Source organism: Leopardus geoffroyi, chromosome E2 (genome assembly GCF_018350155.1).
Source record: "Leopardus geoffroyi isolate Oge1 chromosome E2, O.geoffroyi_Oge1_pat1.0, whole genome shotgun sequence".
Lineage (NCBI taxonomy): Eukaryota > Metazoa > Chordata > Mammalia > Carnivora > Felidae > Leopardus > Leopardus geoffroyi.
Genome location: NC_059335.1, coordinates 4,920,232 through 4,933,916, shown reverse-complemented (window position 1 = coordinate 4,933,916; position 13,685 = coordinate 4,920,232). Strand labels below are relative to the sequence as shown.

Genomic DNA, 13,685 nt, shown 5'->3' with positions numbered 1-13,685 from the left:
CAAAGCCTTCAGTCATGTGCTCCTACCTTAACCTGCCCAGATTTTCAGAGTACCAGCCCTGAATCTTAGCTCAACCACCCACACACCTGAGTTCACAGTTCAGACAAGTTGGAACCAGGCCTCTCTCAGACCAATGTCATCACACCCAGAGTTTTTTGTTTTGTTTTTTATTATTATTTTTTAATATGAAATTTGTTGTCAAATTGGTTTCCATACAACATCCAGTGCTCATCCCAAAAGGTGCCCTCCTCAATACCCATCACCCACCCTCCCCTTCCTCCTACCCCCCCCCCCCATCCTCAGTTTGTTCTCAGTTTTTTATTTTTTTTTTAATTAAAAAAAAATTTTTTTTTCAACGTTTATTTATTTTTGGGACAGAGAGAGACAGAGCATGAACGGGGGAGGGGCAGAGAGAGAGGGAGACACAGAATCGGAAACAGGCTCCAGGCTCTGAGCCATTAGCCCAGAGCCTGAGGCGGGGCTCGAACTCACGGGCCACGAGATCGTGACCTGGCTGAAGTCGGACGCTTAACCGACTGCGCCACCCAGGCGCCCCATGTTCTCAGTTTTTAAGAGTTTCTTATGCTTTGGCTTCCTCCCTCTCTAACCTCTTTTTTTTTTTTTTTCTCTTCCCCTCCCCCATGGACTTCTGTTAAGTTTCTCAGCATCCACATAAGAGTGAAAACATATGGTATCTTTCTCTGTATGACTTATTTCACTTAGCATAACACTCTCCAGTTCCATCCACGTTGCTACAAAAGGCCATATTTCATTTCTCATTGCCACGTAGTATTCCATTGAGTATATAAACCACAATTTATCCATTCATCAGTTGATGGACATTTAGGCTCTTTCCATAATTTGGCTATTGTTGAGAGTGCTGCTATAAACATTGGGGTACAAGTGCCCCTATGCATCAGCACTCCTGTATCCCTTGGGTAAATTCCTAGCAGTGCTATTGCTGGGTCATAGGGTAGGTCTATTTTTAATTTTTTGAGGAAACTACACACTGTTTTCCAGAGTGGCTGCACCAGTTTGCATTCCCACCAACAGTACAAGAGGGTTCCTGTTTCTCCGCATCCTCTCCAGCATTTATAGTCTCCTGATTTGTTCATTTTAGTCACTCTGGTGTGAGGTGATATCTGAGTGTGGTTTTGATTTGTATTTCCCTGATGAGGAGTGACGTTGAGCATCTTTTCATTCATACCTAGAGTTTTTAATGCTCTCTCCCATTTCTACCTTTCCTAGTACCAAAACTTCAGACATGCACACAAGCAGAATGCAAGTGAACCCACTGCCCTACACCCCAACTAGGGACCTGTGTCTGACACCGTCCACAATGCAGGGGACCCTGAGCAGACAGGGAACAGGAACTAGTCATTCAGGATCACCCTGTGTAATATAAACACATAAGACACCCATCAATCCCACCTCCAGCAGACCTTCTGATGCTCCTGCCCCCAGCCCCAGTTCCTGTTTCATACTTCGGGGCTAACATTCTGGGCACAGAGCTCAGCTATCCCAGAATTTGCATCAGGAATAGTCCCTTTGCCTAAATGGGGCCTGCAGAGCCTCACAGAGAATTATCCCTTCAGATTTTGTCGAAAATGACCTCTTAGACCATGAAATTGCCCTCCACAGCTCCACTGCCAGTCCCTGATCCTCCCTTCTCAGACAGCTCAGAGAACAGAGTTCCTAGCAGCCTCACCTCCTGGGTGACCCAAGTTGGCATTCATACTTTGCTGACACTCAGACTCAGATAAAGGAGAGCAAAGGACTTATAATTTGGGAAGTCACTTTCACCTTTCTGGTTCAAACAGTGCCTCCAAGGTAACACATAGCATCCCACCTTCCATTCCTGGGATGTCCATTGACTTTCCACCCATTAAAATTAACCAAATACATAAGTGCAGATGATTGACTCATTAAATTTCCCTCAGAGCTTCTAATCCACCTTCTTTCTGTCTCCCATTCTGCTCTCTATATTTGTGCCTCCACACCCAACATCATTTCTTAAATTACTGATAATGAAAAACAAGAGAAGGAATGTTTGCTCCCAAGAAGGCTCACCCAATATTTAAATCCTCCTAGAAAAAATGAACATATGGTATCTAATTCCCAGGGTTTTATAAAGATTAAATTGCATAATGTGACAATCCCAGCCCAGCATCCTGGACACAGTGAATTCTCATACACTTGGAGCCTATAGTAGATACTCAATAAACATTTCTTTCATAAATGTGTGCATATTATTTAGTCCATACAGCCTTCCTCAGATACCACAGCCTTATCTAGTCCCTTCTCAGCTTGCAGGAGATGAGCAGAGAATGTCATCTTTCCAGAAGCTGTTAGTAATTTCCACTGGCAACAGCAGTATTTATGTTGAGATAGGATGATGGTTGGGCATAAGACAGTCAAGTGTGCTCTTTTGTTTTCTTGCTTTGTGCTACTGGAGATGAAGTCTGGGGAGAGCAATCTTACTGGTTGTTAAAAATACAAATTAATGAGCTTCATCCAGACCATGAAGCAAATTAATGAGCTTCATGATATCTGAGAGGAGGGCCCTAGAATCCGTTCTTAATAGGAAACTACAGTGATTTCTGTGTACATGAAAGCTTTACAAGCAATGTTTAGAAAAGCTGTTTTTAGCCTTGGCTTCATATTGGGATCCCCTGTATAGTTTTTAGAACTACCATCTCCCGTGTCTCAACCCCAGAGATTCTGTCACTTGTTGATAGAGTCTTACATCAAGTAGGTCTTAATGAAATGGCTCAACTTATTCCACTGTGAGGCCAATGTAAACACAGAGGGTCCCAGGTTCACTTCTGAAGATGAAGTACAAGGTCTGGTCAATGGGGAAGCCTCCATGGAGAGGCCTTCTCTGTGTTACATTTGATAGGGGAGGCTCAGTCTACCCCACATCCCTGATATGGTACTAGAACTTGTGTGTGTCTCCCGAAGATAAATGCACCCCAAAATGGGAGAGGACTAAATCATATTGGTACCCCCACTTAGAAACTCCCTATATGTAAAGTTTTTCACATGTCCCCATAGCAAACAGATCACACACCCTCACTGGCCACGGGGTGGCTTTTGAATTTTACTGTGGATGCCAGGGAAGCCACTGGAACAGAACATAAGTCCTTAGAGGATGTAGGAACATGGGAAGAGTGAGACAGGGAGATGTCCTTCTGTGACCACCAGAGAAATAAACCTAGGCTCCAATATCAGTCCATTCCAGCAGAGCTTCCCAAAGTACATTTTAAGGTTGGGTTTTCTCCTTTGACTTTTGGCCCTCACCTGTGCCACCTGCTTCATTCATTCCCACCTACCTGGGTGTGTGGTACTGTCTTCTTTCTTTTCATGTGCCAGGGCTCTTAACTTCCCCAAAGAAGGTGATCAGATCAAGTCTAGAGACAGCAAGACCTGTTTATAAGCAAAAGAAAGAGACTCTTGCTGGAGAATCTTCTATTTCAAATCCAGCACTATGGTAAGTAGAGAAGAGATGACATTACAGAAGGATATAGAAAATTATTTCTCCAAATGCTGTTTGGAGTCCCCTGTATGTAACCTCTTCCTCTCATTCTCTCCACAATCCTGAATTCAACAATTTATGCATTTGCTGTAGTCTAAAAATTCCTGTGTGGTAGGGATCACGACTCTTCATCTGTTTTTCTAATGGCCAGAATCCATGGGAACGATCAGTTTCTATCTATTTGCATCTCTATACTTGCTCGGTGTCCTTTAACATAGCAAAAGGAATTGGAATGAGTCCCACATGGGTACCACAAAGGAGATTCCTCCTATGGAGAAAGAAGACCCTGGATGACTCCTTTTTCTCTGAGATGAAAGCGGGTTCATATTCTGTTGTCAGTCTAACTGCAGTCTATGTAAGACATTCCCAAATATTCCAAAGAGTCCGTGGTCCTGAAGATAGTGTCCCTAGTGAGACTAACCTGATGACCCCTTAGGGATCCAGGTCCAGAACCTTAGGCTGAGTCTGGGCCATCAGGTAGAACAGAGACCTGTCCTGATGGAGCAGTATCCCTGATGCAGGTGTGATGTTTCCTGTCCCTGAAAAGGACTCTCTGGAGTAAGAAGCTTCTACTTCAGTTAACACAGGTTACAGATAACTGTAGTTGTGGTCATAATTCTAGATATTTTGTGGTCTTAACCTTGCAGTGTTAAAGATCTCTCCTTCTCAGGTTGCATTAAGGTCAGACCTTGTGACAGGTTTTAATGCCTATGCTTGAGCACTTAGAGATTCTGTAGTGACCATTAGGAGTGCCAGTTACTTGAATGACCATCAAACATGGTAACCATCTTTGTGGAACTGTCTTCAAAACCTCACACCCAGGTAAATTTTAAGCAAATATAATATCTTATAGTGAAAGATACACATTCAAAGATAATTTGAATATCCCTGCATTTTTTCAGGAAAAACTATTTCATTCCTGATTGAACTTTGACCTTATCTACTGGGAAATTAATACAACATAATTTTATGAATAATTATAAAATAATTCATTGTATGGCTATAATGCATTAGTTATTACTAGAATAGATTCTCTATGTTAGTCACAATTTTACCTACAATGTGAATGCCTTATAATTCTACATACACTCTGAGACATGAATATATAAATGACTGACATGGAGAAAAACTGACATAAGATTTTTCATAAGATGAGGAAGTTTTATAATTCCTCCAGTATATAGAGAAGACCCTAGATACACACAGTGGTCATCATTCAAGAGAAATTGGTCTGTGGTTCTCCTTTTTAGTGAGATTTTAGTCCGGTTTTGGAATCAAGGTAATGCTGGCCTTGTACAATGAGTTTGGAAGCTTTCCTTCCTCCCTTCCTTCCTTTTTTTTTTTTTTTTTTTTTTTTAACAACTTCAAAATAATAGGTGTTAACTCTTCTTTAAATGTTTGGTATATCCCCTGGAAATCCATCTGGTCCAGGACTCTTGTTTATTGGGAAAGTTTTGATCACTGATTCAATTTTTTCTACTGGTTATGGGTCTGTTCAAATTTTCTATTTCTTCCTGTTTCAGTTTTAGTAGTTTATATGTTTCTAGGAATTTGTCTATTTCTTCCAGATTGCCCAATTTGTTGGCATATAATTGATTATAATATTCTCTTATTATTATTTGTATCTCTGTGGTGTTGGTTGTGATCTCTCCTCTTTCACTCATTATTTTATTTACATGGATCCTTTCCTTTTTCTTACTGATCAATCTGGCTAGGGGTTATCTATTTTGTTAATTTGTTCAAAGAACCAACTCCCGGTTTCATTGATCCATTTTACTATTTTTTTTTTAATTTTGATATCATTGATTTCTTCTCTAATCTTTAGTATTTCACTTCTTCTGCTGTTTTTGGGCTTTATATGCTTTTTTTTTTTTTTTTTTTTTTTTTTTAGCTCCTTGAGGTGTAAAGTTATATTGTGTACTTGAAACCTTTCTTCCTTCTTTAGTAAGTCCTGGATTGCTATGTACTTCCCTCTTGTGACCACCTGTGCTGAATCCCAGAGTTTTGGGAATGGACTGTTGTGTTTTCATTTTCATTGGCTTCTATGTACTTTTAAATTTCGTCTTTAATTTCTTGGTTAACCCATTCATTCTTTAGTAGGTTGTTCTTTAATCTCCAAGTATTCATGGTTCTTCCACATTTTTTTCTTGTGTTGATTTTGAGTTTCATAGGGTTGTGGTCTGAACATATGCATGGTATGATCTTGATATTTTTGTACTTTTTGAGGGTTGATTTGTGACCCGGTATGTGATCTCTTCTGGAGAATGTTCCATGTGCACTCAAGAAGAATGTGTATTCTGCTGCTTTAGAATGAAATGTTCTAAATATATCTGTTAAGCACATCCAGTCCAGTGTGTCATTCAAAGCCATTGTTACCTTGCTGATTTTCTGCTTAGATGATCTGCCCACTGATGTAAGTGGGGTGTTGAAGTCCCCTACTATTATGGTATTACTTGTGATTAATTGATTTATATATTTGGGTGTTTCACATTTGGGGGTGTAAATATTTATAATTGTTAGATCTTCTTGGTGGATAGACCCCATAATTATGATATAATGCCCTTCTTCATCTCTTGTTACAGTTTTTGTTTTAACATCTAATTGGTCTGATGTAAGTTTGGCTACTCCAGCTTTCTTTTGATGACCATTAGCATTATAGATGGTTCTCCACCCCCTTACTTTCAATCTGCAGGTGTCTTTAGGTCTAAAATGAGTCTCTTTTAGGCAGAATATATGGTCTTGTTTTCTCATCCATTCTGATACCCTACGACTTTTGATTGGAGCACTTAGTCCATTGACATTTAGAGTGAGTACTGAAAGCTATGAATTTAGTGTCATTGTGTTGCCTAAAGAGTTGGTGTTTCTGGTGATATTCTCTGGTCCTTTCTAGTCTTTGTTGGCCTTTTTTGTTTTGTTTTGTCTTTTCTCTACTCAAAGAATCCCCCTTAAAGTTTTTTGCAGGACTGGTTTAGTGGTCACAAACTTCTTTAGTTTTTGTTTGTCTGGGAGGTCATCACTCAAGAGAATAAAGGGACTGGCAGTTGAGAAACATGCATTGATAAAGGCCTGGGTGTTCACTTCCCTCCACATAGTCTAATGAAAAAGAAAAAAAATTTACAATGGTGGAAGAGATGGTATGAAAAGTTACAAAAGTGCTCCTCGGGACAAGAATGCTTGGTGTAGCTGTTATCTCATGGGAGGATCCAGGTGTGCTTGTTCCTGTGAATATATTGGCTCCTCTGCTTGTGCATGCACAGAATGAAAACCATAATGAGTCCTAAACACACAGTATCTGGGGGTACATCTGAACGCTGCATTGAGTAAGTCTATGTGATTGCCACAAAGTATAGCAGAGCAGGTTCCAATACTTACAGTGTTTGTGATGTATTTGTTGTTCTTGGCACACACATCCATAGCAACTGTGATATTTACCAGTTCAGATAGGATCCTGTAGATGATATTGGAGGGGCCTATGGAGTCTGGGGCTGTTACTTAATTACTTAATGCTTTGCCCACCTGGAATTCCTGGGACTGATGGTGATGGCCTGGAAAACACTCAAGGACCAGAGTTGACAATGGACTCACTTCTGAACACTGTCTGAAACTAGAATATAAGTCTGTGTCCAAAATCATGGAGAAAACGTTTCAAACCAAAAGCTGCCAAGATATCTAGGATGCCCTAGAAGGAATGAGCAACACTTGGCTACATTCAGATGACTGTGAAAAATTTGTCAGATTTGTGCTGGTTCCACTTCAGTAAAGGAAAATAATGACATAAAAGGTAGAAATCCTGCAGGTTTCCATGGAAAATCTGAACAGAAAGTTCATTCCCAGTGTCAGATTCTCAGTTGCCATTTTTCAGGGTTCAAAATTTATGTTCACAAACAGAGAAACCAGCATGGAAACATAATTTGTGGACCACCTGTTCCATGAAAAATGAAATCTACAATATTCATTAACATCTAAAGTAATTATATAGTATATGGCCCACTGTTACTATTCATTAACATCTAAACTAATTATATGGTATATGACCCACTGTTACTAATGCTATCTTCCAATCATTTTAACATTGATGACTTTATGCTTCTGGACTAATTTTTTTTCCACTGATGTCAAATAATATAATACATACATATTTTTCTCTCTTCCTGGTTTTGGCACAAGTCTCCTAAAACTCTAATAATTTCAAAGTGATAATAGATAGTACTTGGAGCATTTCATGTTCTAATGAAGTGACTCTGGGTGGGCTTCTGGATGGGAGCTGACCACCAGAAAGACCAAGCCATGATCAGAAACTTGGGACATTCAGCTTCATCTCCCCAATCCCCTTACTCTAGAAAAGAAAAAAAGGGCTGGAAATGGAGTTAATGACTGGTCATGCCTGCATGAAAAGGGGTCTATAAGAGCCCAAGAGTATGGAGTTGGACAGCTTCCAAGCTGGTGAACACATCCACACAGGGAGGGTGACACGTCCTAACTCCATAGGGACAAAAGGTCCTGTGTGTAGGACCCTTCCAGACCTCACACTATGTATCTCTTCATCTGGCTGCTCACCTGTACCCTTTATCATATCCTTTGATAAGCTGGTAAACATAAATGTCTCCCTGAGGTTTGCGAGCCACACTAGCAAATTAATTGAACCCAAATAGGAGATTATTGGAAGCTAAAATCTATACCCAGTCATTCACAAGTATGAGTAATAGCCTGACCTTGTGAATAGTGTCTGAAAGTATGTGTATTGTTGGGGAGGGGGCAGTCTTGTGAGATTGAACCCTTATGTGTGAGACCTAACAATATGTCTGGATAAATAGTGCTCAAATTGAGTTTAATTGCAAGACATACAGGTGGTGTTGGAGACTTGCTAGTTGTTGAATGGAAAGCACATTCCTCATATTTGTGACTAGAAGTGTCATAAGTGCTTTGTGTGTATAGTAAGAGTGACATACAGGAAACACAGTAGAGAAGAACTGGCCTTTTTCCTTCAAAGGATAGAAACAATAGGGTTTTTTTTTTTTTTTTCTTTACAACTGACCAAAACAATTTAGTTTAAAAAAATGTTTAGTGATCACCTAATTACTGGTAGAATCAACATTTGAACCTGGGTACTGACAGCAACAGCAGGAATTCACATGTCCTTCCATAAAAACAACTGTTCTTGGATTCTCTCCTCTGTTTGGCCATCAATGCTTCATCCAGAAGCCTTCACGTGGAATAGCCTTCATGGTCTGAGACTAGACTAGACTAGTCTTTTAAAAAAATGTTTTATTTTTTATAGTTTAAGAAAACTATATGTGTGAAGAGATAGAAATAGAAGTAGAGTGAGAGAGGAGACAAAGCCCTCATTCTTAGCATATATACAGAAGTACAAAGCCTGAAGAAAAGGATATCACAACTGAACAAATAGGCACAATAAATAACTATAGACTTTGAAAAAAAAAGATTATCTAAAGGTTTATGCCCAAACTCCATAGTAACAGGAAGTAGTAACAAAAACAACAAAGATGCTCAACATCACTTACCACTGAAGAAATCCATATCAAAACTATGTTGAAATATCATGTGACACCTATCAAAATAAAAAACATAAGAAACAACATGTGTTGATAAGGATCTGGAGAAAAAGGAACTCTCATACTGCTGTTGGGAATGCAAACTGGTGCAGCCACTCTGGAAAACAGTATGGAGGTTCTTCAAAAAGTTAAGTATAGAACTACCCAACTATCCAGCAATTGCACTTCTAGGTATTTACCCAAAGGATACAAAATTACAGATTCAAGGGGTACATGCACCATGATGTTTATAGCAGCATTATCGACAATAGCCAAACTAGAAAAGAGCCCAAATGTCCACCGACTGATGAATGGATAAGGAAGATGTGGGGTGTGTGTGTGTGTAATATGAAATAGTACTCAGTCACCATAAGAACTAAATCTTGTCATTTGCAATGATGTGGATGGAGCTAGAGTGTACAATGCTAAGTTAAATAAGTCAGTCAAAGACAGATACCATATGATTTCACTTATATGTGGAAATTAAGAAACATAACAGATGAAGATATGGGGGAGAGGAAAGAGATGGGAAACAAACCATAAGAGACTCTTAGCAATAGAGAATAAACTTATGGGTGATGGAGGGATGTGGGAGGGGCATAGGCTAGATGGGTGATGGCTATTAAGAAGGGCAGTTATTATGATGAGCACTAGATGTTGCAAATAAGTGATCAGTCACTGAATTCTACTGAAACCAACATTTCGCTGTATGTTAATGAACTATAATTTAATTAAAAATTAAATAATAATACTAAAGCAAAAAAAATTAAGACTGAATTATAGGCTGCTTGAGATTTTCTCTCTGCCTCTCCTCCACACATACACACCAAAATAAATAAATGTTTAAAAATTCTAATCCTTCAACATTTTCATCAATATTTGGTGTTCTTCTCTTTTTTTACTTCAGTTATTCCAGAAAATACTATTTTCTTACTGTAAATATGAAGTGCTCTTACTACAGTTTTCCTGGCGACTCAAATTAAAATTGCTTAAAAGCAGGGGCGCCTGGGTAAGTCAGTCAGTTAAGCATCCGACTTCGGCTCAGGTCATGATGTCGTGGTTTGTGGGTTTGAGCCCCGCGTAGGGCTCTGTGCTGACAGCTCAGAGCCTGGAGCCTGCTTCAGATTCTGTGTCTCCTTCTCCCTCTGCCCCTCCCTGACTTGTGCTCTGTCTCACTCTGTCTCTTATAAATAAATGTAAAATTTTTTTAATTGCTTAAAAGCATAAAATTGAACAAAAATCAAAAGGGTGACATTAAAACATTAGTGAGGCTTGATATTAAACAAAGTAACCTTTTTTCTCTTTTAGGAAACCTCCCCTCCTACTGTTCTTTATCCCCAAACTCTGTCTTCTCCTTGTATTGCTCTGAAGCACTGAGGTTCGTTTTCAGCAACAGAATGGATGTGTAGGAGAGGAAAACTTTTTTCTTCTCTCATTCTCAATTCTTTAGCTGGTTATTTTATTTTATATTTTATTTATTTTATTATTTTATTTTATTTTATTTATTTTATTCTCAACTTAGTTAACATACAGTGTAGTCTTGGTTTCAGGAGTAAAATCCAGTGATTCATTACTTACATATAACACCCAGTGCTCATTGAACAAATGCCCGTCTTAATTCCCATCACCCATTCCCCCCCACCACCATCACCTCCATCCCCATCAACCCTCAGTTTCTTCTCTTTATTTAAGAGTCTCTCATAGTTTGCCTCCCTCTCTGTTTTTATCTTATTGTTCTTATCCTCCCCCTACGATCATCTGTTAAGTTTCTCAAATACCACACATGAGTGAAATCATGTAATATGTTTCTCTGACTAACTTATTTTGCTTAGCATAATACCCTCCAGTTCCAACCATGTTGTTGCAAATGGCAAGATTTCATTCTTTTTCATCTCCTAGTAGTTAGTGTTCCATTGTGTATATATACCACATCTATATATAATCCATTCACCGGTTGATAGACATTTGAGCTCTTTCCATAATTTGGCTATTGTTGATAGTGCTGCTATAAACATTGGGGCACTAACCCCTCCACAATTGAAAATCTGTGTATCTTTTGAGTCCCCAGAACTTAAAACCATACCTACTTTTCCATGGAAATAGCCTATTCTTGGCCTGAAGCCTTACATAAAACATTAACAGTCAATCATTCCATTCTTAGTATGTTGTCTGTGTTATATATAGTACTGTTATAATTTAGTAAGCTTGAAAAAAGAAAACATTAACTAAACTATGATGAAAACACATTTCCAGTAGTACATCATATTCATAAAAAAATGTGTATAAAGTGACCAGTACTGTTTAGACACATGTTATTAAATGGTCAACTGTTTTTTTTAATATGTCTGAAAAGATCAAGGGGGGAATGGATGTCTAGAGAGGTATAATTATTCTCAGTGTGTCTCTTTTTCTTTTGACCACATTCAAGTTTTTTTTTTTATTTTTGCATGACATATATTACTCATTTTACTCTTAAATTAGCTCATGCTATGGTTTTATAGCTTCTGTGCATGCAGAATGATTTGATTGTTGCTGTTTCACAGACATAAGGGGCTATTAGATGATGGGGAATTCATGCTTCCCTACTTTTCCATGGAAGATTAAGGACACTGCCATGTATAATGTATGAAGAAAGTCTACATGGAGATGTTATTTGTAATTGACATATGAGAGTGATATCAGTCACCAGGAAGTAAGTGTTTAGGCCACTATTCTTTCCATTAAAGTAAGAGAGAGAAACATTCTGAATTTAAATAGTTTTGGCAGTTGCTCTATAGAAAGAATATGGTGGCAGTTCATAAAAATCTGAGTATATCTTCATAATAGTAATTGTTACGAGTCAAGAATATTAGTTATACTGTTGAAATAAAGATATTTTCAAAGACATTTGCAGAAAGTATAGATAACTGTTCTGTAAAAGTATGTAAAAATTTAGAAATCTACTTTTACTCAATAATTAGTCTCAGTTTGAGTAGCACGGAAAGCATAGCTCACAGATCCTTATATCAGAGGAACAAGAATGGTTCTTGAAAGATTGTGATGGGTATTTTGATCAAAGATCATACAGTGATTTTGCAGTGGTTTGTTTAGTGTGTATTTTAAATTCATATATTTTCATTAATAACCCTGAATGGATTTTAATGTCTTAACACTGACTTTTAATGAAAGAAGTGTTATCCTACACCAACCTTAGCCTGTTCCATCTTCATCAAGGTTGCAGGTAAACAGACAGTAACCCAAAGTACACTTGACCCTTGTATAACATGGGTTTGAACGGTGGTGTAGGTCCAACTTCTAGTCAGATTTATTTTTAGTACAGTACTGTAAATGTATTTTCTCTTCCTTTTGATTTTCTTAATAGTTTCTATTCTTGAGTGCCCTTTCTGGTAAGAATACGTATCGAACACCTATATATATCAAATATATATTAATTGACTACTTTTGATAAGTTTTCTTGTCAACAGTAGACTATTAAAATGAAGTATTGAGGAGTCAAATTTGTACAGATTTTCAACTGCATGAGTGGTGCATACACTGAACTCTTAGAATATTCAACGATCACTTGTACTTGTTAAAACAAAGGGATGATATCACTAATAATCTCTTTTCCCAGTGGCCTTAAGCTACAAATTATTTGAGTTTAATTTTCCCAAAGTTTATATATTACACCTTTTCTTCCTTTTTGTAACTGCTGGGACATTATGGTGTTATTAAGAAAGATGACAAAGAAGGATTATTGAGAGTGTAGATGAATAATTTCTTGATACTGCTGACTTGGAATCCATTTTGTATAACCAGGCTGGCTGCGGGGTTCTGAAATGACTCTAGCTCCACCCAATAGCAAACACACTAGATAACAGCCCCTACAGTCACAAGCAAATATAAGTGCTATAGTTTTCAGCATACAGGTCTTTTACATCTTTGGTTAGGTTTATTCCTAGGCATTTTATGATTCTTGGTGCAATTTTGAGTGGGATCAGTTTCTTTATTTGTCTTTCTTTTGCTTCATTGTTAGTGTAAAAGAACGCAACTGATTTCTATACATTAATTTTGTATACTGCGACTTTGCTGAATTCATGTATCAGTTCTAGCAGACTTTTGGTGGAGTCTGTCGGGTTTTCCATGTATAATATCATATTATTTGAAAAAAGTGAAAGCTTGACTTCATCTTTGCCAATTTTGATGCTTTTGATTTCCTTTTGTTGTCTGCTGTTGTTAGCACTTCCAACACTATGTTAAACAACAGCGGTGACCTGTCGTGTTCCTGATCTCAGGGAAAAAGCTCTCAGTTTTTCCCCATTGAGGATGATGTTAGCTGTGGGCTTTTCATAAATGGCTTTTATGATGTTTAAGTATGTTCCTTCTATCCCAACTTTTTTGAGGGCTTTTATTTAAAAAAGGATGCTGAATTTTGTCAAATGCTTTTTCTGCATCGATTGACAGGATCATATGGTTCTTTTCTTTTATTAATGTGATGTATCACATTGATTGATTTGCAAATGTTGAACCAGGCCTGTTGCCCAGGAATGAATCCCACTTGATCATGGTGAATAATTCTTTTTATATGCTGTTGATTTCGATTTGCTAGTATCTTATTG

At 38.0% G+C, this 13,685-nt stretch overlaps 1 protein-coding gene across 1 annotated transcript in view; it reads left to right on the top strand.

Moving 5' to 3' along the window:
* The window catches only part of LOC123578632 (zinc finger protein 420-like), a 101,158-nt gene that overhangs the window by 16,851 nt on the left and 70,622 nt on the right, over positions 1 to 13,685 (top strand).